At 41.6% G+C, this 22,042-nt stretch overlaps 1 long non-coding RNA gene across 1 annotated transcript; it reads left to right on the top strand.

Moving 5' to 3' along the window:
- Window positions 1–688: 688 nt before the first annotated feature.
- On the top strand, window positions 689–21,199 carry LOC128497837 (uncharacterized). Its single transcript, XR_008354341.1, has 2 exons — window positions 689–913; window positions 21,098–21,199. It is a non-coding gene; the product is annotated as an uncharacterized LOC128497837 (long non-coding RNA).
- Window positions 21,200–22,042: the final 843 nt, after the last annotated feature.

Below are 22,042 nucleotides of genomic sequence, written 5' to 3'. Positions count from 1 at the left end.
CAGTTCCGTGACAGCAGTAAAGTGAGGCCTGAAGTGACAGACATTGTCCTGCCGTCTGCAGCTGATCAGGTGGCTGTGAGCCCCCTTGCAGTTGTATCCAAGGTGAGTACTGCTCTTGCCTCACTCGTCCTCCTCCCCTGTAAAGCGAGACAGAGGTAGGGATGGGCGGGACAGCGGGACAGAGTCCCAAAATCGGGATTGTCCCGCCCAAAGTGCTCTAAGAATCACCTTCATTCCTTAATTAACAAAATTACCACGTTTTATTTTAACCAATGCAAAATTTTACATTATATTTTATATTTGTGTATATTCTTTCTGCATGTGGAAAAAAGAACTGAAGTGATCATGTACCTTAGTCGGCAGTGTATACACAAACAGTATTTAAATTGAATTCATCCAATGACGTCCAGTTATCAGCTGCCAAGAAACAAAAAAATAGTATGATGTACAGCTAGAAAAAGGTTGGCTCAATGTAATGAATCATATTAGTGACTTATCAACTCAAGCGTATTGCTAAGACACACAGTTGTTACTTAGAAATCTTGACCGTTTGAGTGAATTTAAGTGTTTTTTTCTATTACACATCATCAATGATGATGACTACAGCTCAAAGGTTGTCAGCTGTTGCTCAAACGCAGGTGTTGTAAAGCCATATGCCCCACTGGTGGAGCTGGGAAGCCGTGTTTCTGCAGGCTGTAACTTCTCTCTGCAGAATCAGTGTCTCAGTGAATATCTTTGGGCATACTGTGCACAGCAAGATTTTGCAATGCAAGTTAGTAATGCTGAAACAAGCCTTGATACAAATGGGAGCACAGGAATACTGGATTTAATCCTTGCAACTTGCACAGCAAACATTTCTTCTACAGATGGAGAGGAGGAATATGAATGGAAATCTTTCTATACCTCCTTTAAGGTAGGAAAATATTTTCAGAAAAAACATACTTGAATTTGAATGTTTGGCAGAAGAGGGTAAATGAGAATTGACATTTGGTGTTTTCTGTGGTCATAAATAATACATTAAGATTATTTATTTTATATCCTTTTCTTATATATAATTTTAATCTATTTATGGTAACTGATTTATATATTCTGCTGTTTAAAGTTCATATTTTTAACCAAGAGTCTGTAACTAAGACGACGCATATTGACACATTTGTTTTTATAAATACACTAGAAAGATACAATGAACATAATTAATTTGCAAAACAAATTAACCTTATGAATGCATCTTCACATTAAAATGTATATTTTCCTTTATCTGTAAGAATTCAAAATCGATTGATAAACCATGTATAAAAGCTTGTAGTCGATATGTGAAACATCTGAATATTAGTTAAATAGAGACATACAGATTCTATGTAATTCTTTTCTAGGTATTTACACAAGTGTAATAATACATATGCAAACAATATTAATTCCTTCATCAAAACAAAGAAAATGCAAGTATTTAATCATTGAAATACATACAATCCAATAAATTAAATATGAAAGGGAGTTTTATAATACTGGGTATGTTAATACTGATGGAGTTTATATATATATATACGGTATCTGTGCTTTGACATTTGTCTCAGCTGTAGTTACCTGTTGTGCTTTGGGATTTAAATAATAATGAACTCTTCACTCTAACCCCACAAGATTTCTCCTACATCAAGTCACACATTGTAGGTATTAAGTATTTAAACTTTCTGAATGCAACATAAGCACACCCTTTTCAGCCAAATAAATAGTTGAGAACTCTACCATGTTATTCCCGCACACGAAATCATAAAAAAAATGGTTGAATTTAATACCATAAATTTTAACGCATATTTTTCTCCTTAACAATGCTTTGACATTGTGCTTGAAAAATGTACCTTCTGATGAAGAAACATACTATAGAATAGAACTAAAGAAACATGTGAAAATTCTTGTCTGTAGGTATAACTCCATTTCAGGTTGCATTGAGAGAGAAACAGACAGGGACAGCAAAGTGGTTTTCATTTTATAAGTTTATGCTATGTTATTATATCCTGTGTGATATATGTCACATGACCTAGTCATTTCAATGTGTTGGTTCTGTTGATATATGTCATTGCCTGTTATTGTATTATTGCTGTATGTTGTTGCTGCTAATATATTTTTTATTTTTATTCATAGTTATAATGTATTGTTGTAGCCTTGTTTGACATTCTGTCCTTGCCCCTAAAACTATCCACATACCCCCGTTCATCTCCCTGTTGCCTACATCAGCACATACATGTTTCCCCATTCAAATAGTAGAAACCTTTCTGGATGATCTCTCACCTTCTTAAGTTACAATTACCTTCAGAACAAGTAGCAGTAATACCACGGGGTCATATAATGTGCAGTACGTGACCCTGCTTGGTGACTTGGTTACTGGGACACCTTTGTACCCACCTTAGTGCCCCTCCCCGCATGGCTCCTCTATATGATGCTTGGCCCCTCAATCTTGAGCCAATGAATAGACTTAAATATAGTAACTGAGTGGAACTTCATACAAGGCTATACTGAGATGTCAGACAGTACTCAGGCCACCATATTTATATAGTAGGGTGGCGACTGTGATGTCTGTATCATCAGTATTCCTTATTATAGGTTGCACTCCTACTTTTTCCCTTTTTGCCCCGTGTATAATTCCAGAAAACATCACTAAAATATATTTCTGCACTTTTTTTCTATATAATCTAAATGTAAATGTGAATGTGAATAACATGTATGCAACTTACACAGGATATGACTTTTAGTTTTTCTAAGGAAGAAGTTGGCTTTGATATGTTTGTTATTGGTGTCAAACTTGGAAGAAAACCTACACTCAACAAAGAATACAGAATCAAATGTACTGTAGCTAACCACCGCTTCGGAAGATATTAAAATATGATCTTGAGGAAGCAATTCAAACGTATCAGAGTAATAACTTGAAGAAAATATGAAGAACAGGTGTAAAGGTCATCTTCCAGTATTGTAACAAATACATTGTGGAATGTTGGATCTGTATCTAAAATATTACATTTGGTTTTTGTTTTTACTGTCTTTGCACATGCTTTAATATTTCCTTATTTTCACGCACACACACATTTAGTGGTAACACATGCTGGTCTTGCATATGTTTCTGCCACAGCTACAAAATTCTTGTTCATGTAGCTCAGTTTTTCTTTTACAACTTTTTATTAATACAGCATTGGCCTTAGTGTTTTCAGGATCAGTTGCTAATTAATTTGCAGAACTATTTGTTTTAAGATTGAATAAAATAAGAAGGACCTGTTCATTATTTTTCTTACTATAAATACATCAACCCATTTGTTTATAAACATGCTGTGATATCCAGGATGTAGACTTCATAAAACATGTGGCTCCAACCCTTATTTTTTAAGTGGTGTGACAATATCTGATGAATGTGAGTTGTTGAGCCATTCCTAACTCAGGTGATGCCCTAGGCTATCTCTGTCATATGGCATGGTATATGTGCAGGACTCTGGGACAGCCTGTGATTGGTTGCGCACAAGGCAATCTGATATCTTTGACCTATATGTTTGGCAGAGTAGGACTATATCACTTTCAATAATGCCCAGTCCCAGTCTTATTAATGGCATTGGATCAGTGACAGAGTTAATAAGTTAATAAGATTGCATGGAACGGTAGCCAAATCTGTGCTGTGCATCACAACAGGCTAAACCTTTCAGTTTCATTTGCAAGGGCATGAGCAGGCTGATACAATTCATTGTTAAAGTTAATTGTTTTCCAAAAGTCCAAAAATCACTTTAACCATATAATGTACAATCTTAGCTTAGCCCCTACAAAAGGAGAAGCTCATTGAGTCCAATACGAATAGTACATGGTAAAGTCAATGAGCAGTCAACTCTCCTGCAGACTTCCAAATTGAATGAATTCAGTGTTTATGTAAGGTCCCGTGTCCGTGGTCAGACAGCTACCATGACCCAGAGCACCCAAAGATGGTGTGCAGGAGTTATTGCGCAGAAGCATAGCACCCTCCAGGGGGCCGAGCACCCAGGGTTGTGCAGCCACATTCCAGCACCCTGACATAGCAGTGGATGTTGTCCAGTTCAAAATAAAGTAATAACCTGCAGGCACCCTGGAGCAGGTACGAGACATAACAGAACATAGAAATGGGCAGGATGCTGTAGGCTGGGAGTAGGGAAGCTGAGCAGAGTACAGGAGAAATAGAGCGAGCAAGGGGGACAAACCTTAAAACCTGCCTAAAGAGTTACTAAACAAACTAAACATGAAACCCAAACACATATCAGAGAGATTAGACCATTAGATTGCAGACTGAGACAAACAGAACACATAGGTGGGGCACCTTATAAAGGAAACAGCTAAAGCAAAGAGCAAGACTGGAATCAAGGAATCAGAACTACAGGACAGAACATAGGGAAATCCAGGAATGGATTACTGCAAAGGAAGAACTATAGCAAGGACTAGGGAAGCTGTAGCAAGGACTAGTGACACTGTAGCAAGGACTAGGGAAGCTATAACAAGACAGGGAAGCTAAAGACATGCAGCTCCGCAGCCCAGATGGGGCCTGACAGTGTAATTTTATTTGATTACTGAATTAGAACTGAATTACCATCAGGGACTGTAGGAGTTTAAGTTTATGAGTTTATGATCACTTGGAATAATACTCTGTCTCAATGTTCATGTACCTTAATTTGCCAATTACTTGCTTACAAAGTACCACGATGCACGGCTGAGTTTGACAATAAATTATCCAAGCAGATGACAGCACTCAATGAAGAGTTATCAGAAAAAGAGCAAGGGGTTTTGACTGGCAACCGTATCTGAGAAGATCCACAACATGCAAATCTAGTAATAAGAAAAGGAATAATACATTTTCTACCCCAAAACATGTGAGCTTCAGCGACACCGATTACTCAGAGGCAGAGAGTGAACTAAGTGCCCATCCACCTTCAACTTCCTCATCTCCGTTCTTGCTTTCTTCCACGTCTGGACAGTTTGCACAGCAAGGCTTAGTTTTCAATTCTCCCGGTTACCTGTGGGGTACCAAACACCTAATTGAAAATATGAATAATGTCCCCTGGGAGTTAAACTATAGGTGGCTAACAATAGATGCTATCTCCTTGTATTCATGTATACCCCACTCAAAAGGGATTGAGGCAATCAAGTACTATTTGATGGAAAATTTTTACTTTGATTCTGTATTAGCTGACTAATATGAGATTACCCATAATTACTTTGTCTTTGCTGGATGTATTACCTGCAACAATGCGGCACTGGGATGGGTGTGAAATTTGCCCCCTATTCCTTGGTTGGTGGGAGTCTATTTACATATTTGGAGATGCCAATTGTTTCAAGTCATCTATTGTATTATATTTTCATTACATAGATGGACTGATAATTATTTGGCAAGGTGATCCGGACAAGATCAGTGATTTTCTCACTTACCTTAAGATAATACCGTATTTGCTCGATTATAAGACAAGGTTTTTTCCAGAGCAAATGCTCTGAAAAATAACCCTCGTCTTATAATCAGACCTCAAACAGGTCTGACTATGAGACTGAGATCCAGATCCCCTGCAGCAATGCAGGTGACCTGGATCCTCCTGTGTATGCCCCCCCCAACTTACCGGTGTTTCTGAGTGCTTAGTCCGGGCAGCGTGTAGAGGTCTACGCGATTCACGTAGCGCTCTACACGCTGCCCAGGCTAAGCACCGGGGACTCAGATGCAGGGGACCTGGATCCTCCTGTGTTATGCCCCCCCCAACTTACCGGTGCTTCTGAGTCCCCGGTGCTTAGTCCGGGCAGCGTGTAGAGCTCTACATGCTTCGCGTAGAGCGGAAGTTGTCTACGCGAATCGAGTAGAGCTTTACACGCTGCCCGGACTAAGCACCGGGGGACTCAGAAGCACCGGTAAGTTTGGAGGAGGGATAGTTAAATGAAAAGGCATTTCTGGAGGCAGAGTGAAATGCCTTTTAACCCCCTTAATGCCACTCGGCCTCCAGAAATGCCTTTTAACCCTCTATATGCCACTCTGCCCCATAATATGCCATTAAACCCCCTAAATGCCAGAGTGGCATATAGGGGTATAGGGCAATTCTGGAGGCAGTGGGCTTGTGGATGCCATAGTGCCTAATACCTCAGTGAGGCTCTTTGCCCTGCCCCCCTTGAAGGCGAGACGTGATGCTCGAGGATGGCTCACACAGAGTCAGAGTCAGTCTTGTGGAGGAGTAACTGGAGGGGGGCACAGAGCAGGCAAGGTAAAAAAGTAAAGTAAATAAAATAGAGTTGGTGGGAGTGGGGTGATGATGGATGTATACCCATAATGGGTCACCCATATTTAAAAGGAGGCTGGCTCCCTAGGGTATCTGTAGTGCTGACATGATACTAAAGGGGGGTGGCTGGCTGGGAGGCATAAATACACAATATGGGGTTAAACTGGGAGTAATACAAAAGGGTTTGGGGGCATTAATTCACAAGGGAGTGCTCGCGGGGGCATCACATAAATCAATACTAACAGGGGGGCTGGGTGGTTGGATAAATATACAGTGTGGGGCTGGGTGGTGTTATAATTATACATTGTTGGTCTGGCTCTGAAATATATACAGTGTATAATATAAAATGTATTTTGTGTGTATTTGATGGTGTGCATATGTGAAAAAGTCTGTACGTGAGATATAGTATAATATAAAATGCATTTTATGTGTATTTGACAATGTGTGCATATGTGAATCAGTGTGTATGTGAGATATCTGTAAAGACTGTTTTCAGCCTATATTTGTGGAAGGGGTATCTCAAACTTACCCTATCAATAGAGATTATTATCTGGGCATACGACATATGAGTTCCCTACCTCACTCGGATAGGCCTTATCTTCTTAGTGCCACCCCGAACCCAAACAGGAGTTGAGAAGAACCTTTAAAGACCTTGCAAATTATATCACAGTTAGCACAACCTTTATTAATAAATTGCACTCTACTCCCTATCCTACCTACTAAAGGTGGTGTTTTTAGGGTTTAGGCACATTTCAAACCCACTGGACGTTGGCTCTTGTTTTACCCCTACCACAAATATACCGTATTGGCTCGATTATAGGCCGCACACGATTATAGGTGTACCCTTAAAGTTTGGTGCTATTTTAAAGAAAAAATATTAAAAAAAACAAACAATACACATGAATGGAATAGTAAAACACCGTTTTCTAATGAACAGGAATACATATATTTTAACATTTTTGGTATCTATTATGCAGTTAGTCAGCATCTGTTATATACAAACTGAAAATCAATAGCCATTTTAAGCCCCCCCCTTAATTCATAATGCACCTTACTTATAGATATGCCACTCTTACCTCTTTAATAAGTTAAGTAGCAGGTCTGCCCCCCGATATGCCACTCTGCCCCATGATATGCTTTATGACCTCCCAGTTATGCCACTCTGACACCCTCATATGCCATTCTGACCCCCCGACTTACTAATGCATCCTGGTGTTTAGCAGGGGCAGACGCAAGTCTGCGTGATGCACATAGACAACCTCTGCTGTTGCTCGCCACCTCCACCGGGGCTTCTATAGGTGCTCCCTCATTGAACCCCCAGAGGAAGTGCCGGCAGCAGCGGTAGTTGCCTGCGCACATCGCACAGATGTTCACCGGCTGCCAGAAAGGAGGATCCAGGTCCCCTGCAGCTCTGCAGGGGAGCCTTCTCTCCTACAACTGGTGAACTTCTGCACGATGTGCTCAGACAACCTCCGCTGCTGCTGGCCTGTACTTCTGCGGGGCTTCTATTGTGGAGCACCGGCGCTCCACGATAGAAGCCCCAGCGGAAGTGCCGGCAGCGCCGGAGGTTGTCTGCATCACACAGACGTCCACAGGCTGCCAGAGAAGAGGATCCTGGCCCCCAGCTGCACCTCGGGCAACTCGGATCTTAACCCTGCTTGCCCACAGCAGGGCTAAATGGAAAAAAAAATAACACCTGCCCGGAACTGTTTCTGGTGATACGAATTGACCATCCATGATTATAGCCCGTTGGAAGATTTTTGTAGTTCACACCTCATGGTGACGTGCTTCTGTACTGTACCAGAACAAATAAAATCATATAATAAACCAGCCATGAACATGCTATTGAAGTGGTGGAGGGCGCTGTCCACCTGTCACAAGTTACATGAGGGGTGGGCCCCAAACCAGGGTCTCCTTATATAAGTTGGTTTTCCCTTTTATTCCAGCCCCCTAACCAATCCCCAACCACTATATGGTCAAGCTATCTAGATAAACCCTTATTCAGCCCCGAGTCATGTCATGTTTCCACTCCAAGGGCTTTTCTTCTCAACTTGCAATTAAAACTAAAATTGCAAGTATCTGGTTGTTTTTTTAATTAAAAAAAAACAACAGATTTACGGTGACTCAGGGGTTTAGTAAAAAGGACACATATTTGGTTAATCAGGGATAACGTAAAAATTCAGTACACCAATTCTTCTTAATTTTTACTTTTTTGCTTGGTAGACAAATATTTCGGTTTTATTTTTGTATGTGCATAGAGACTGTTTTTCCACTTTTTTTAAAAAAAAACAATTTGTGTAAAATGTTTTGAGCTTCCCATTGTCAATAAACAATGCCAGATTCCCTTGTATCTTGTATCTAGAGGGAGCCCCTGCGGATGCTACCATAATGTCACAAGGCTTCCTTTCAATATTTTCTTACTTTTTTTTTTGTTTGTTTGTTTTGAAGAGGGGAAAAACTCTTTCATCACCTTCTCACTGTTGTTAGATGAACAACAGTGAGAAGGTGTTAAAATTAAGAGGGTAGTAAAAGGATTATTATACACCAGGCCCGGACTGGCCATCGGGCACACCGGGCATTTGCCCGGTGGGCCGGGCCACGGCAGGGCCGCATTAACTTAGGGGCTAATGGAGCTGCAGCTCCAGGCCCCTACCCTACCTACGGCCGCATTAACGCAGGGCATAAGGGGCACCTGCCCCTTAAGCCCGCCGCAACTGCGACCGGGTCCGCCACTCTAAGGGGCCGGGAAGTCCCCACCAAGGCCGGCCTTACGGGTCTGCGGCCGCACGGGGTTTAAATTAAAACATCGGGTTTTTTTTTTTTAACTTTATTTAACATCCTCCTTGTTAAATAAAGTTTTTTTTAACTTTATTTAACATGGAGGATGTTAAATAAAGTTGAAAAAAAAACCCCGATGTTTTAATCTCAACCCTGTGCGGCCGCAGACCCGTAAGGCCGGCCCTGGTGGGGCTTCCCGGCCCCTTAGAGCAGGGCCGACCTTTGGGGTGTGCGACCGCACAGGGCGCCACACTCCAGGGGGCGGCGGCGGCGGCGGGTCCGCACCGGGTGCCGCTCATCAGGGGGTGCCAACTTGCGGCACCCGGCACCCCTCCAGAGACGGACAGTAATGTCCGCCGCTGGAGGAGCAGGCTCGCAAGGGAGCGGTATCGGAGGTCTTTAACAGACCTCCGGTTCCCTTGAGTGATTTTAAGCCGGGTTCAACCCGGCTTAAAATCACTCAAGGGAGCCGGAGGTCTGTTAAAGACCTCCGATACCGCTCCCTTGTGATCCGCCCGGCAACAGCTGCTGTGCGCCGGGGTTTGTTGTAAGATCCCGGCGCACAGCACTGAAGCCGCGCCCACCGCTGTCCGTGCCCTCTGAACCAGGAAGAAGACAGAAGAATTGAAGAAGAGGAGCGAAGAAGAGGAAAAGAAGCTGAAAGAAGAAAGGAAAGGTAGGAAAGCATTAAGTAAGAGTGGATTGGTATGTGTGTGGATTGGTATATATGTGTGTGGATTGGTATATATGTGTGTGGATTGGTATATATGTGTGTGGATTGGTATATGTGTGTGGATTGGTGTATATGTGTGGATTGGTATATATGTGTGGATTGGTATATGTGTGTGGATTGGTATATGTGTGTGGATTGGTGTATATGTGTGGATTGGTATATATGTGTGGATTGGTATATGTGTGTGGATTGGTATATGTGTGTGGATTGGTGTATATGTGTGTATTGGTATATATGTGTGGATTGGTATATATGTGTGGATTGGTATATGTGTGTGGATTGGTGTATATGTGTGGATTGGTATATATGTGTGGATTGGTATATACCGTATGTGTGGATTGGTATATGTGTGGATTAGTATATATGTGTGGATTGGTGTATATGTGTGGATTGGTGTATATGTGTGGATTGGTATATATGTGTGGATTGGTATATGTGTGGATTAGTATATATGTGTGGATTGGTGTATATGTGTGGATTGGTATATATGTGTGGATTGGTATGTGTGTGGATTGGTATATATGTGTGGATTGGTATGTGTGTGGATTAGTATATATGTGTGGATTGGTATATATGTGTGGATTGGTATATATGTGTGGATTGGTATATATGTGTATGGATTGGTATATACGTGTGGATTGGTATATACGTGTGGATTAGTATATGTGTGGATTGGTAAGTGTGTGAGAGTGATGGGTGTTATGCTGTACCATTTCCAATGTCTTTTTCATGATCTAATTATGCTCTAAAGTACATCATAACTCCCATCACTCTATACTGTTCCATACAGTGGCAGAGCTGGGAGGCAGAGGCCTTGCACCCCCACCGCAGGACTCCTGAAAGGTAAGTGAACTTCAAAGAGGGAGAGGGTAGATAGTTAGGAGGGGGTAGTTGCGGCGGGCTTAAGGGGCTCTGCGTTAATGCGGCCATATAGGACCAGTCAGTCCGGTCCTGACTGGGCCTATTTTAAGGTGAGGGCCTGGAGCTGCAGCTCCATCAGCCCCTAAGTCAATCCTGCCCTGCCACAGGCGCGGTCGCAGTTGCTTCTTGCTCCGGCAACAAGGTAAGTAGGGTGAGGGAGGGGGGTGCAGTGAGAAGGGGCAGAGGGGGGTTAGATAGTGAGAAAGGGGGAGAGGGGATAGATAGAGGCGGTACATATTGAGAAGTGGGGAAGGGGGTTACATAGTGAAAAGGGGGAACATAGTGAGAAGGGGCAGATAAGATGAAGAGAGGGGGTAGTGTGAATGCGTATGAGAATGAATGAATGTGTGGTTGAATTGTGTGAATGCGTATGACAATGAATTCATGTGAGGATGAATTGCTTGAATGATTTGTGAGACTGCATTAATGAATGTGTTAATGATTTGTGTGAATGATTAAATGCAAAGATGGTACATGAAGGGTGGGCTTTAACAATAAATAAATAAATAAATAAATATGGGCTGCTCAGGCTTAAATGCCCGGGCCTATTTTGTGTCCCAGTCCGGGCCTGTTATACACTCATTTACAGATACCAGACAAGCCAGAAGCCATGAGAAATCTCATGGTGTTGTCACAACCAGAAGGGAATCTGGGTAAGCACATGCAAATAAGGTCAACAATGATCACCTTTTGCCTCTGTATCCACTTTATACATGGAACCCTTGAAAATCATTGCCCGCTGTACAAGACAGTAAGAGGTGCAGTAGCTGAAAACATGAACCACACATTCACACTATTTAATGAAATAAAAATTGCAGGTATTAGTGACAGACCAGTCTATTCACCAGAGGTAAAGCAAATGTGAGTAATCCTAATTAATTTAACATGTATCTACAAATGTCAACATGACAATAGCTAAGTCCATCCAATCGACTTCTTGATTCTTTTTCGTTTCTGTGGCTGTATAATTAATATTGCATAAACAGAAAGTGTTTTTTTATTGAATGTCAACTGACATAACATGCCCACAATATGTCTTCTTGATTGCCTATATTGGGAATATTTTACTATTTTTGATGTACTGTGACCAGGCCCGGACTAGGACAAAAAATAGGCCCGGGCATTTAAGACTGAGCAGCCCATTTTTATTTATTTATTTATTTTTTGTTAAACCAAATTCTGACAAATATAATATACCATTTCTTGTTGTCTATTAGTTATATTTCAGCATGCTTTTGTCACTGTAAATCAATTAGCATTACATAAATATATAATAAATGAATCATAACGTCATGCAATGTATAAAGTGCTATATCTTTAATGAAAGATTCAATAAATAATAAATAACAGGAACAAATCTTTGACCATTTAGTTGGTACTTAGAAAGAGGTAGAAACTTCTTCTATCTGTAATTTTAGCACATTTCTGAGCTTCAAGTTCCAAAGACTTTTTAAATTTCTCTCTAATTTTTTCTGCTCCTCCCTTTTGTTTCTTGGAAGACATTCTATTTTCTAATGAATCTATATATATATATGAAAAACAAACAAACAAAAACAACCTGTCACTGATTTTATATATACACATATATATATATAAATAAGTATATATATATATATATATATATATATATATATATATATACACACACACACATTAAATATCAGTCACAAACTCACAGCACTACACGGAAACAATCTTTAAAGCTGAAATGCCCCATAAAAATGGAGGACTTGAAAAGGCCTCTGAACTAGGGCTGCATCAAACGATTATTTTAATAATCGATTAGTTGGCCAATTATTTTTTTGATTAATCGATTAATCAGATAAAAAAAAAATATTCAAATTTTTCGTTTATTTAAAACAAAAACTTTTAAGATGTGTCATTAACACTTTTATCTCTTTATCACAATCGCATTTCTCTATTCACATTCTTATTTTACTGATATCATAATTAAAGGTATATTTTTAAGGTACAAGAACCCAAAACACATTTCTCAAACTAAGTTTTTTTACCAAAATACCAAAAAAAAGTTTTACTAGTAAATATTAATTAATGTAAACAATTTTTTCATATTTAATAAAAACTATGAGAAAAACTGCCTCTTGTTTATATTTTCTTTTATTTGTCAACCAGCCCCCCAGTTATGCACATCTGCCCCCAGCTTGCCACACTGCCCCAGGAATGCCTTATACCCTCCTATATGCCAGAGATGCCACTGTGCCCCCTGATATCCCTTATACCTCCTATATGACACTCTGTCCCGTGATAGAAAAACTGACAGTGCTAAAATAGGTATGAAAATATATGCTTTAATAAATAGACAAAAAAAAATAGATAATACATAATACAATATCAATATATATATATAAATATATGGACAATACAAGCAATAAATCAAATATTACAGCAATCAAAAAAAAAAAAAAAAATTAAAGAATGCACATAATTAATAGATCCCGAAAAAATTCTATCTGCCCACCAGGGGTTAATATATCAACAGAAGAAACATGGGGCAAATAAGCAAAAAAATAAAGATAATACTCCAGGCTAAGCTTACCCAGTGGTGCTTATTTGCCCTGTTTTTCTTCTGTTGATATATTAACCCCTGTTGGGGCAGATGGAAGTGAAGTAGTGGAAGTTGCGCACTAAAATCCAAATTCCCCGCAGCACTGCAGGGGACCTGGATCCTCTCTCGCAGCCAGTCACAAACTAAGAAACTCAGACCACGCCAACTGAATTGCGGCGCTCAGCCAATCCTCTAGGCTGAGCAATGTGACTAACAAAAGTCATCATACACGGGACCCCTGAAGCCACAATCTAGTGCCACAAATCATTTTTAATAAGATACGCAGGTTGAAATAAGAGTAAATAACACAATACCTTTACTTTTGCTGGGCCTAGAATGTTTTGACCTCTGAAGTGACAAATTCAGGAGGGCGTTTTATCTCTGGATAAGTAAAAATTAAATAGTTCAATTTAATCCTACAGAAAGTAAAGGGCCAGAAAACAGATGACTAAATACACATCAGGACAGGCTCTGCCACCCAGTCAGTCACACACACACACACACACACACACACAAGGACAGGCTCTGCCACACCAACACCTAAACACAAACACCAGGACAGGCTCTGCCACACTGACACCCGCATCCGGAGGGTTTCCACGGACGCTTTCCCTTTGATTTAGGTGATGGCCGCAGCTGGCTCTCTTGGGTATTGATGCTGCCAGCCCCCACGTGTATTTATGCACTCAAGAGAGCACCCCCACTTTAGTATTGATTTATTTGATGCACTGATGCCCCAGCCAGCACTCGCTTTTGAATTAATGCCCCCACACCCTTGCGTATTGCCCCGTCAGCCAGCTCTACATTGTGTATTTATGCCAGCCACCCCCCTTAGTATCAAATCAGACCTGGCACCCAGACCTGCCTAGGACCCAGATTGGAAGAATAGGACTTGCCATCTTTGGCCCCAAAACAGCCCGCCTGTGGCATCTTTGGCCCCATAACAGCCCGCCTGTGGCATCTTTGGCCCCAAAACAGCCCGCCTGTGGCATCTTTGGCCCCAAAACAGCCCGCCTGTGGCATCTTTGGCCCCAAAACAGCCCGCCTGTGGCATCTTTGGCCCCAAAACAGCCCGCCTGTGGCATCTTTGGCCCCATAACAGCCCGCCTGTGGCATCTTTGGCCCCAAAACAGCCCGCCTGTGGCATCTTTGGCCCCATAACAGCCCGCCTGTGGCATGTTTGGCCCCAAAACAGCCCGCCTGTGGCATCTTTGGCCCCAAAATAGCCCGCCTGTGGCATCTTTGGCCCCAAAACAGCCCGCCTGTGGCATCTTTGGCCCCAAAACAGCCCGTCTGTGGCATCTTTGGCCCCATAACAGCCCGTCTGTGGCATCTTTGGCCCCAAAACAGCCCGTCTGTGGCATCTTTGGCCCCAAAACAGCCCGCCTGTGGCATCTTTGGCCCCATAACAGCCCGCCTGTGGCATCTTTGGCCCCAAAACAGCCTGCCTGTGGCATCTTTGGCCCCATAACAGACTGTTTTGCTGGCAAAGATGCCACAGGCGGGCATCTTTGCCACCAAAACAGCCTGCCTGTGGCATCTTTGCCACCAAAACAGCCTGCCTGTGATATCTTTGCCCCCCTTACACACACACACATATTAATTCACAAATATTTACTCACTAATTCACAGATAATCCATTCACTCATTCAGATATTCATACATTGATACTCATTAATTCCCTCATTCAGACACTCATTTACATATACTCATTCACAAACATTCATTCACTCACTCCTTCACAGATACTCATTAATTCACTCACTCAATCTCAAACACTCCTTCATGCAGCCTCCCCTTACCTGAACAACTGAAGATTTAAAGAGTACGTGCTGCTCGGCGCTCGCAGACCAACCTGTTCTTCTGCACAGGAGGAAGCAGATGCGCAGCAGGGTCATGTGACGTACGTCACGTACGTCACGTGATTCTTTTGGATTCCTGCGTCCCCGGCATCCTCGGCTAGCCAGTAAGTAGCGGGCCCCCGCGGAATTAATCGTGGGGGTTGCACGGGCCCCCTAGAGTGGCGGGCCCGGTCGCAGCTGCTGCAGGGTTAAGGGGCAAGTGCCCCTTTTGCCCTGCGTTATAGACGGCCGTAGAGGCCCAGTCAGTCCGGTCCTGACTGGGCCTATTTTAAGGTAGGGGCCTGGAGCTGCAGCTCCATCAGCCCCTAAATCCATCCGGCCCTGCCGCGGCCCGGCCCACCGGGCATTTGCCCGTCCGGGCCTGACTGTGACACTTTGCACCAGCTTTAAATCTGAAGTGCTTATACACCGCACTTTACATGATGAAAAAAGAAAGAATGGATGATGACATGCATGTAGCCCTGGACAGGGAAGTCAAAGAAGAAGAATCTAGAACTGTAGGCAGCTAGTTTAGGGCAGGGAGGGAGCATCTATTGGAGATCCTATTTTGATATGCTTTACATTTCCTTATTCATTATTCATACAGTACTGCTGGTACTGTACTGGTACTGCTAGTATATATATATTTTTTTTTGCATTTAAAATTTCTTTATTGATTTTTTCAATTTTGTCGAGTCAAGGTTTTTCGTCAATACACACGTATTATCAAGTGATAACATAGAAGTTACATCAAGTAAAACAGTGCAGTACAAGAGCAATGCTCATGGTGTAGGCACATATATGATAAGTATACATAAGCTCACAATGCCAGCAAAAGAAAAACAGTATCAGCATTATGTAACTTGACTGAGGTGCCATATGGCAAAAGGAACCCAACCGAAGAATGACAAAAAAACAGGCAACATAAAAAAGTAGATCAAATTATCACAAAGTAAAACAACAATATTCCACTATACCACAGCGGGGAAAGCTGGAGTTGAGTCCAGGGAGCCCACATCTTATCAAATAATGGTAACATCTGATCATTTTGAAAAGACAATTTTTCTCGAAGATGTGTGCGTTCTAAGTTGTGTAAAACATCAGTGAGCTTCGGGAGAGTAGCCGACTTCCAATTTCGAGCGATCATCAATTTCATAGTTAAGAAAAACTGAATCACCAGTTTCCTAGTGGAAGCAGGAATGTCATCTGGGAACATGTGGAGCAAAACTAATTGTGGTAAAAAGGGAAGGTGAATGTGTAACGTGGTTTCCAAGAGATGAAGCAATCTCTTCCAAAGATGGGAGATGGGGGGACATAACCACCAAACGTGAAGCATGATACCTTTAGCTGAGCAGCCCTTCCAACACAAAGACCAACAGGATGAAAACATATGAGACAGTGTCGCTGGGGTGAGGTACCATCTACAAGTTATTTTTTTTGTAGCTCGATATGGTTAATACAGTGCGATACTCCCCGCATTGCCTCCTCCGAGTCTAGCCATGTTTCGAGAGGAAAGGTAGAGTTCAACTCACGTTCCCATGCTATCATATGTGCCAATTTTGCGTCAGGAGCGAATTATAACATAAAGAAATCGAGAAGGAGAGGCTTTGGAACATAGCTGAATAACTTGTATAAGACGATTGAGATTGTAACAGATGTCTGATTTGTAAGAATTTATAAAATTCAGAGGGGGGCAGCGCGTAAGTGGAGCTAATATCCGAAAAGGTTCGGAGGGAACCCTTAACATAAAGAGTGGGCACTATTCCAACGGGACAGGTTAAGTTGCGGAATTAATAGCTCAAGAGAGGTAAGTGGAGTGGCTTTAGTGATGCGCAGAAGAGCAGGATTACGTTTGGCTAAATGAGTCCAAGTTTGAAGTGTGCAAAGTGTAGTGGGAGGGAGTGGTGGGAGTCGTGGACGACAATGAGGAGGCAACCGTAAGAGCTGAGCCACCGAGTGCGGATGTGTATATGAGTTTTCATGAGCAACCCATTGAGGTAAGTTGCCCTGGTAGTGAAACATAATTGATTGTGCTAGAATGGTTGCATGATAATATGACAGAATGTCAGGTGCCCCCAACCCCCCTTTGAACCTGGGAGAGTAGAATGCTTGTTTGGAAATGCGTGATTTACCTTTAAAATTAATAAAAGTATTCAAAACTGTTTGTATGTGTTGTAAAAATTTACGAGGAACAGCGGTCGGGACTTCTCTAAAGGTATACAGGAGCTTCGGCAGAATCATCATCTTAATTGAAGAGATGCGTCCAAGCCAGGATAGGTCAAAGGAGCGCCACCTAATAAGATCATTCAAAGCTTGTTTCCAAATAGAACAAATATTAAATGTGTTCAGTTTAGACAAAATACGAGGAAGTTAAATACCCAAAGAAAGGCGATAGTCTTTCCTCCAATCAAGGAGTCAGGAGTCATGTAACAAATGTAGCAATGGACCAGATAAATTTAGAGGCAGCGCTTGTGTTTTGTGTACATTAATTTTATGGTAAGAGACCTCGGCATATTGTTGGAATTGGGAGAGCAGCGCCGGTAAGGAAGTTAAAGGATGAGTGATTGAAGCCAAAACATCCTCTGCAAAAAGACCCAGAATGACGTCCTCTCCCTTCATAGTAGGGAAGCCTGTGATCGTAGGGTCCGAACGTATGCGTTGCGCCAGGGGTTCTAGAGCCAATATGTAGAGTAGAGGAGAAAGTGGACAGCCCTGTCGCATCCCATTAGATATCTGGAATGGAGAGGATATAAATCCAGAAAAGGAAACTGAGGCCGAGGGGGGAGAGTATAGTGCCATTATTGATCGAATCAGGGAGGGCGAGAAAGCAAATTTAGAAAGAACTGATGCCAGGAAGGACCAGTGGAGGTGATCGAATGCCTTTTCTGCATCAAAAGATATCAAAACGCTCTGATATATCTGAAGCCTCCCACAGAACATTAAGGAATTTGCGTGTGTTATCGTTTGCTTGCGTGTGTTATTGTTTGCTTGGTCAGAATGTAAGAGGGAAGGAAGAATCAAAGAGAGTCTGTTAGCTATAACTTTTGCATACAACTTGACATCATTATTTAAAAGTGAAATGGGGCAAAAATTTTCACATTTATCTGTGGTTTTTCCAGGTTTAGGGATCGTGACAACATGGGCGTATAAATTTTCGCATGGTATACGACCATTCGACATAAAGGAACGAAATAAAGAGAGAAGACGAGGGCCCAAAACTGGGAAAAAAGTATTGTAATGAAAACTTGTCAATTTGTCAGGTCCAGGGGTAGAGTTCTTTTTTAATTGATTAATTGTGGATTGGAGTTCTTCCAATTCCAAAGGGGCTTCTAATTGTATGGCCATCTCTTCCGTGAGAGCAGGTAAAGACACAGAGCAGGTAAAGACAAGAGTCGATTCAATTTTTCCGAAAAAAACAATCCCAAAGAAAAATTGCTTTGGGATAAAACAGAAAAAAACATTTTCTTCCCATTTTTTCTGGGGTTTTTTCCCTCCTATCTCTAGGACCACCACCACTAGCAACAGCAGCACTGCACCAATGGATACACATAGCCGGCAGCTTGCTATGGGACCTAAGGAAGGCAGTTTGGCAGCAGTCGCAGGAGAAGCAGGGCACTGGGAGTAGGTTGATAATGGCACATATCCAGGATACTAAATTTCCCCAAAATTAGAAAAAATGTAAGGAAGGAAATTGAGCTGCAGCTGCAGAGGAAGAGCAGGGCATAGATAAACTAAACAGATAAAGAACAATAAGTAAAGAAGGGCATTGAGGCACCAGACAGGGCATAGAGCAGGACTGAGCATGCACTAGCAGACAGTCACATCCAGCTGCAAGACCGATTCCCCCATATTAGAAAAAAATAAGAATTGGTTCCTTAGAGTAAGAAATGGCATTGATGTGCAGGGGCAGGGAACACAGCAGACCAGGCACCGGCAGAAAAAATAAGAATTGGTCCCTCAGAGTAAGGAAGGTAAGAGAGGAGCAGCAGCAGTAGTGGTAGGGTACTGGTCACATGCCAGCAGGCAATGGCAGATGATAGGCAGATCCAGCCCATAGGGGCAAGACTGAATTTCCCAAATATAGAATTGTTTTTGTTTCACCCAGAGTAAGGACAGTGAAAGAGAAGCAGCAGCAGTAGTATTAGGGCACTGAGCCAGGGCAGGCACTGGCATATGATAGGCTCATGCAGCCTCTTGGAGCAGGACTCAATTTCACCAGTATTATATGTTATAATACCTGGCTATCCAGAGCCAGCACTGCTCAATGGCATAAAGGGCTTTCCTGCCGTCACTGGGAGTTACGGCTGACAACGGAAGAAACACCCACATTTAAAGGGGAAATGGGCAAGCACAATCAAGTGCCTAATTTGGTCACAAATACTTGTTTTGTGTGTTGATCAAAAACTAGATGTTTTTAACTCAGTTTCCACTCTCACTTTATCCAGCACCTCCACCTGATTGCACTCAGTTTTGGTGGTATCGGAGTAAGAGATGCATAAAGTCCTGTATCTCGGTATGAATGTTATATGTGTGTGTTGCGGTGGCCGAGGGATCCTTAATGACGGTGGAGTAGCTTGCGTGATGATCTCCAGTAGACACTATGGGGTAAAATTTAAATTTAAAATTTTCCCTTGTAAAAGCTGATTGGCCAGAGTGAAAAAAGTAAGGCAAAAACTACCAAAGGCTATTGGACCCATTAATCACAGCCGTAACCATCAACTACCTCTGGTTTTTTTTGGCTACTTCTGCCTATTAGTCAATCACATGTATCCTCCTATATGCTTTTCTTTCCCACTTTACCAAATCAAGTAGCCTCAATAGACGTTACAACAAATGGATGAATGCTAACTACATTTCAGCACTTTTGCAATTAGTTTTCAGCAGTTTCGTAGGGGATCACTCTTTTTCGGATATTTGTACGAATGCACGAAACAGGCAATTTTCTGTTAAAAAAAAAGTGTGTACAAATCCGAAAGCACAAGTCTAATCAATAGCATAATAGCAAAAACAGTTAAAGTGAAAAATCAATTGGATGTTTGTTTCACACCGATGGTCTATCCTAAGGAAGAAATCCTAAGCAAAGACTTTTGCATTCAAATATGTATGAATTTTTAGTGAAAAATTTTAGTGAAAAAGCTCAGAATTTACATCCAAAATTCATGGGTCCACATTTACAGTGGAGGATCAGGGAGAGGACGGCACTGTCGGAGAACTTCCGAGTAATTCTATACCTTGTGGCTCCAAACTATGTAGATATCTTTATCGAGCAGCCCGAGAGAAATCAAACACACAGACAAGATTGTTTGTATAATAAGATTCCTGTTTATTATGACGCATTATGGATATATTTATAAAATCATACCGGAAATAACGCCCTATCCTGAACCAATCATAATACATAAAGTAGCTCTATGCCCTTATTAGTAAACATATTTATACAACTAATAGCGAAGAAGGTCAGGATGATGTATCCAGACAAACCTTGGGCTTAGTATCCAAACAAACTGGTGTTATCAGTAGTTAGTGGAAATATTCTGCATTCTTCCATAGCACCACAAGCACCATCATATTGCCCACAGGTGCCAGTTTTAGTAATTAAGAGTGTGAGTGAGAATGAATATGGGTACCGGGCAACCTGGAACTTTCAGCCGATCCAAATGGGCAAGGAACGAAATTGAATGGACCAAAAATGAACTGAAAAATGTGTCCGAATGTATATATGACTTCATTAGATAGCTCTTCACAAGTATTTGCAAGCTGATTTGCTGACTGCTCCCAGTCTTGGTATTTATTACTGTTTATGAGTTTATGATAATTTAACCAAAAAATGTATCATCCATAAACCTAGGGATAAGAGAACCAACCCTAAAAACTGTTTATATATTTGCTTTGCATTTACAATTTGTTGATCTTTAATTACAGTAACTCATTGAATGACTTATGAAGTCAGCTACAAATTTAATTTTATAATGAAGAGTAACCTAACAATATTTTTTTCTTTTTCTAGACTGAACAATTGATTACACTTTGGATTTTGTTTATAGTCATCATAGTTGGTAATTCTATTGTCCTGTATTTAACGTGGAAGGAGAAAGTTCGAAAAAGAAAATCTCGTATGACCTACTTTGTCACTCAACTAGCCATCACAGGTAGGACATTAAAGTTGTATCTCTGTATATGTATTGTATTAGAACTGTTTGGAGAAACTGTTTTGGAGAAAATATGTAAATTATCTTACTGTAAAGGTTATCAAATTTGTTTTGAGCAGACATTGGTTTTAACTCATATGGTCTCCTTGGGGTTACATTTACACTATATGGACAAATGTATTTGGGCACTGCTTTTAATGATTACATTTAAGTGTTTCAGTCACACCTATTGCTAACAGGTATATAAAATCAAGCACACAGGCATGTCATCTACATAAGAAAACATTGGCAGTATAATGGGTCATACTGACCTTAAAATATGCCCACCTTTGCCACAGGTCAGTTAGTGAAATTCCTGCCCTGCTAGATCTGCCCTGATCCACTGTACGTGCTATTATTGTAAAGTCTAGTAGTAGCAACAGCTCACCCACAAAGCAGTAGATTGTGTACACTCACAGAGCAGGGTTGCCAAGGGCTGAAGAGTGTAGTGTGTAAAAATGATCTGTCCTCTGTAGCATCACTCACTCAGAGGCAGAGTTCCAATCTGCCTGTGGAAGCAACATCAGCACAATCACTGTGTGTTAGGTGCTTCATGAAATGGGTTTCCATTGCTGAGCAGCTGCACACAAGCCACAAGATTACTATGTGCAATCCCAAGTGTCGCCTTGAGTGATGTAAAGCACACTGCCACTGGACTCTGGAGCAGTGGAAATGTGTTCTCTGTAATGATCAAACGTCACCATCTGGAAGTTTGATGGAAGATCCTGGGTTTGGTGGATGCAAGGAGAATTCTACCTAGTACC

Source organism: Spea bombifrons, chromosome 5 (assembly GCF_027358695.1).
Source record: "Spea bombifrons isolate aSpeBom1 chromosome 5, aSpeBom1.2.pri, whole genome shotgun sequence".
In the NCBI taxonomy this organism is placed as follows: Eukaryota; Metazoa; Chordata; class Amphibia; order Anura; family Pelobatidae; genus Spea; species Spea bombifrons.
This window is presented reverse-complemented; position numbering and strand designations above follow the sequence as displayed.